The sequence below is a fragment of the Embiotoca jacksoni genome, unplaced genomic scaffold, assembly GCF_022577435.1.
Source record: "Embiotoca jacksoni isolate LCO1_2020_lvr unplaced genomic scaffold, fEmbJac1.0.p SCAF_36, whole genome shotgun sequence".
Taxonomy (NCBI): domain Eukaryota; kingdom Metazoa; phylum Chordata; class Actinopteri; family Embiotocidae; genus Embiotoca; species Embiotoca jacksoni.
The window spans coordinates 2356974-2362973 of record NW_027185388.1 but is presented as its reverse complement, the minus strand read 5'-3'; positions in this window follow the sequence as shown (position 1 = coordinate 2362973).

The following is a 6000-nucleotide window of genomic DNA, read 5'->3' as shown; positions in this document are numbered from 1 at the left end:
TAGTCCAAAATATCATTAAAAAAATCATACTATTGCATGTCTTCCAAAATATCATAAAAAAGTCATACTATAGCATGTCATCCAAAATATCATAAAAAAGTCATACGATAACATGGCATCCAAAATATCATTAAAAAAAAAGTCATACCATAGTATGTAGTCCAAAACATCATTAAAAAAGTCATACTATAGCATGGCATCCAAAATATCATTAAAAAAGTCATACTATAGCATGTCTTCCAAAATATCATAAAAAAGTCATACTATAACATGGCGTCCAAAATATCATTAAAAAAGTCATACTATAGTATGTAGTCCAAAATATCATTAAAAAAGTCATACTATAGCATGTCTTCCAAAATATCATAAAAAAGTCATACTATAGCATGGCATCCAAAATATCATTAAAAAAGTCATACTATAGTATGTAGTACAAAATATCATTAAAAAAATCATACTGTTGCATGTCTTCCAAAATATCATAAAAAAGTCATACTATAGCATTTCGTCCAAAATATCATAAAAAAGTCATACTATAGCATGTCGTCCAAAATATCATAAAAAAAAAAGTCATACTATTGCATGTAGTCCAAAATATCATTAAAAAAGTCATACTATAGCATGGCATCCAAAATATCATTAAAAAAGTCATACTATAGCATGTCTTCCAAAATATCATTAAAAAAGTCATACTATAGTATGTAGTCCAAAATATCATAAAAAAGTCATACTATAGCATGTCTTCCAAAATATCATAAAAAAGTCATACTATAGCATGGCATCCAAAAGATCATTAAAAAAGTCATACTATAGTATGTAGTCCAAAATATCATTAAAAAAATCATACTGTTGCATGTCTTCCAAAATATCATAAAAAAGTCATACTATAGCATTTCGTCCAAAATATCATAAAAAAGTCATACTATAGCATGTCGTCCAAAATATCATAAAAAAAAAGTCATACTATTGCATGTAGTCCAAAATATCATAAAAAAGTCATACTATAGCATTTCGTCCAAAATATCATAAAAAAAATCATACTATAGCATGTAGTCCAAAATATCATTAAAAAAGTCATACTATTGCATGTCTTCCAAAATATCATAAAAAAGTCACACTATAGCATGTCGTCCAAAATATCATAAAAAAGTCACACTATAGCATGTCGTCCAAAATATCATAAAAAAGTCATACTATAACATGGCATCCAAAATATCATTAAAAAAGTCATACTATAGTATGTAGTCCAAAATATCATTAAAAAAGTCATAGTATAGCATGTCGTCTAAAATATTATAAAAAAGTCATACCATAGCATGTCGTCCAAAATTTCATAAAAAAGTCATACTATAGCATGGCGTCCAAAATATCATAAAAAAGTCATACTATAACATGGCATCCAAAATATCATTAAAAAAGTCATACTATAGTATGTAGTCCAAAATATCATTAAAAAAGTCATAGTATAGCATGTCTTCCAAAACATCATAAAAAAATCATACTATAGCATGTCTTCCAAAAAATCATAAAAAAAGTCATACTATAGCATGTCGTCCAAAATATCATAAAAAAGTCATACTATAGCATGTCGTCCAAAATATCATAAAAAAGTCATACTATAGTATGTAGTCCAAAATATCATTAAAAAAGTCATAGTATAGCATGTCTTCCAAAACATCATAAAAAAATCATACTATAGCATGTCTTCCAAAAAATCATAAAAAAAGTCATACTATAGCATGTAGTCCAAAATATCATTAAAAAAGTCATACTATTGCATGTCTTCCAAAATATCATAAAAAAGTCAAACTATAGCATGTCGTCCAAAATATCATTAAAAAAGTCATACTATAGCATGTCGTCCAAAATATCATAAAAAAGTCATACTATAGCATGTCGTCTAAAATATCATAAAAAAGTCATACTATAGCATGTCGTCCAAAATATCATAAAAAAAGTCATACTATAGCATGTCTTCCAAAATATCATTAAAAAAGTCATACTATAGCATGTCTTCCAAAACATCATCAAAAAGTCATACTATAGCATGTCTTCCAAAACATCATAAAAAAGTCATACTATAGCATTTCGTCTAAAATATCATAAAAAAGTCATACTATAGCATGTCGTCCAAAATATCATAAAAAAGTCATACTATAGCATGTCTTCCAAAACATCATCAAAAAGTCATACTATAGCATGTCTTCCAAAACATCATAAAAAAGTCATACTATAGCATTTCGTCTAAAATATCATAAAAAAGTCATACTATAGCATGTCGTCCAAAATATCATAAAAAAAGTCATACTATAGCATGTAGTCCAAAATATCATTAAAAAAGTCATACTATAGCATTTCGTCTAAAATATCATAAAAAAGTCATACTATAGTATGTCTTCCAAAATATCATAAAAAAAGTCATACTATAGCATGTCGTCCAAAATATCATAAAAAAGTCATACTATAGCATGTCGTCCAAAATGTCATAAAAAAGTCATACTATAGCATGTCGTCCAAAATATCATAAAAAAGTCATACTATAGTATGTAGTCCAAAATATCATTAAAAAAAGTCACAGTATAGCATGTCTTCCAAAACATCATAAAAAAATCATACTATAGCATGTCTTCCAAAATATCATAAAAAAAAGTCATACTATAGCATGTAGTCCAAAATATCATTAAAAAAGTCATACTATAGCATGTCGTCCAAAATATCATAAAAAAGTCAGGCTATAGCATGTCTTCCAAAACATCATAAAAAAGTCATACTATAGTATGTAGTCCAAAATATCATTAAAAAAGTCATACTATAGCACGTCTTCCAAAACATCATAAAAAAGTCATACTATAGCATGTCTTCCAAAATATCATAAAAAAGTCATACTATAGTATATAGTCCAAAATATCATTAAAAAAGTCATACTATAGCATCTAGTCCAAAATATCATTAAAAAAGTCATACTATAGCATGGCATCCAAAATATCATTAAAAAAGTCATACTATAGTATGTAGTCCAAAATATCATTAAAAAAGTCATTCTATAGCATGTCTTCCAAAACATCATAAAAAAAGTCATACTATAGCATGTAGTCCAAAATATCACACTATTTTATTTGATTTTATACATTTTATTAATCCCTGAGGGGAAATTTCTTCACTACAGCAGTGGGGCTCTCAGGGGGGAGCTGCTGCAGCAGGCTGCCACTAGCGCGGCGCCAGGTAACCTGACCTGAGGTGCATGTTTTTGGATGATGGGAGGAAGCCGGAGAACCCGGAGAGAACCCACGCAAGCACAGGGAGAACAAGCACACTCCGCTCAGAAAAGACCAGGACCAGATTCGAACCCAGAACCTTTCTTGCTGTGAGGTCACAGTGCTAACCACTGCACCACCGTGCCGCCCTAATAACATGTCTTCTGAAATATCATAAAAAAGTCATACTATAGCATTTCGTCCAAAATATCATAAAAAAGTCATACTATAGCATGTCGTCCAAAATATCATTAAAAAAAAAGTCATACTATTGCATGTAGTCCAAAATATCATTAAAAAAGTCATACTATTGCATGTCTTCCAAAATATCATAAAAAAGTCATACTATAGCATTTCGTCCAAAATATCATAAAAAAAAATCATACTATAGCATGTAGTCCAAAATATCATTAAAAAAGTCATACTATTGCATGTCTTCCAAAATATCATAAAAAAGTCATACTATAGCATGTCTTCCAAAACATCATAAAAAAATCATACTATAGCATGTCTTCCAAAATATCATAAAAAAAGTCATACTATAGCATGTAGTCCAAAATATCATTAAAAAAGTCATACTATAGCATGTCGTCTAAAATATTATAAAAAAGTCATACCATAGCATGTCGTCCAAAATTTCATAAAAAAGTCAGACTATTGCATGTCTTCCAAAATATCATAAAAAAGTCATACTATACCATGTCGTCCAAAATATCATAAAAAAGTCATAGTATAGCATGTCGTCCAAAATATCATAAAAAAAGTCATACTATAGCATGTAGTCCAAAATATCATTAAAAAAGTCAGACTATTGCATGTCTTCCAAAATATCATAAAAAAGTCATACTATTGCATGTCTTCCAAAACATCATAAAAAAGTCATACTATAGCATGTCGTCCAAAATGTCATAAAAAAGTCATACTATAGCATGTCGTCCAAAATTTCATAAAAAAGTCATACTATAGCATGTCGTCTAAAATATTATAAAAAAGTCATACCATAGCATGTCGTCCAAAATTTCATAAAAAAGTCAGACTATTGCATGTCTTCCAAAATATCATAAAAAAGTCATACTATACCATGTCGTCCAAAATATCATAAAAAAGTCATAGTATAGCATGTCGTCCAAAATATCATAAAAAAAGTCATACTATAGCATGTAGTCCAAAATATCATTAAAAAAGTCAGACTATTGCATGTCTTCCAAAATATCATAAAAAAGTCATACTATTGCATGTCTTCCAAAACATCATAAAAAAGTCATACTATAGCATGTCGTCCAAAATGTCATAAAAAAGTCATACTATAGCATGTCGTCCAAAATTTCATAAAAAAGTCATACTATAGCATGTCGTCCAAAATATCATAAAAAAGTCATACTATAGCATGTCGTCCAAAATTTCATAAAAAAGTCATACTATAGCATGTCGTCCAAAATATCATAAAAAAGTCATACTATAGCATGTCGTCCAAAATATCATAAAAAAAGTCATACTATAGCATGTCTTCCAAAATATCATTAAAAAAGTCATACTATAGCATGTCTTCCAAAACATCATCAAAAAGTCATACTATAGCATGTCTTCCAAAACATCATAAAAAAGTCATACTATAGCATTTCGTCTAAAATATCATAAAAAAGTCATACTATAGCATGTCGTCCAAAATATCATAAAAAAGTCATACTATAGCATGTCTTCCAAAACATCATCAAAAAGTCATACTATAGCATGTCTTCCAAAACATCATAAAAAAGTCATACTATAGCATTTCGTCTAAAATATCATAAAAAAGTCATACTATAGCATGTCGTCCAAAATATCATAAAAAAAGTCATACTATAGCATGTAGTCCAAAATATCATTAAAAAAGTCATACTATAGCATTTCGTCTAAAATATCATAAAAAAGTCATACTATAGTATGTCTTCCAAAATATCATAAAAAAAGTCATACTATAGCATGTCGTCCAAAATATCATAAAAAAGTCATACTATAGCATGTCGTCCAAAATGTCATAAAAAAGTCATACTATAGCATGTCGTCCAAAATATCATAAAAAAGTCATACTATAGTATGTAGTCCAAAATATCATTAAAAAAAGTCACAGTATAGCATGTCTTCCAAAACATCATAAAAAAATCATACTATAGCATGTCTTCCAAAATATCATAAAAAAAAGTCATACTATAGCATGTAGTCCAAAATATCATTAAAAAAGTCATACTATAGCATGTCGTCCAAAATATCATAAAAAAGTCAGGCTATAGCATGTCTTCCAAAACATCATAAAAAAGTCATACTATAGTATGTAGTCCAAAATATCATTAAAAAAGTCATACTATAGCACGTCTTCCAAAACATCATAAAAAAGTCATACTATAGCATGTCTTCCAAAATATCATAAAAAAGTCATACTATAGTATATAGTCCAAAATATCATTAAAAAAGTCATACTATAGCATCTAGTCCAAAATATCATTAAAAAAGTCATACTATTGCATGTCTTCCAAAATATCATAAAAAAGTCATACTATAGCATGGCATCCAAAATATCATTAAAAAAGTCATACTATAGTATGTAGTCCAAAATATCATTAAAAAAGTCATTCTATAGCATGTCTTCCAAAACATCATAAAAAAAGTCATACTATAGCATGTAGTCCAAAATATCACACTATTTTATTTGATTTTATACATTTTATTAATCCCTGAGGGGAAATTTCTTCACTACAGCAGTGGGGCT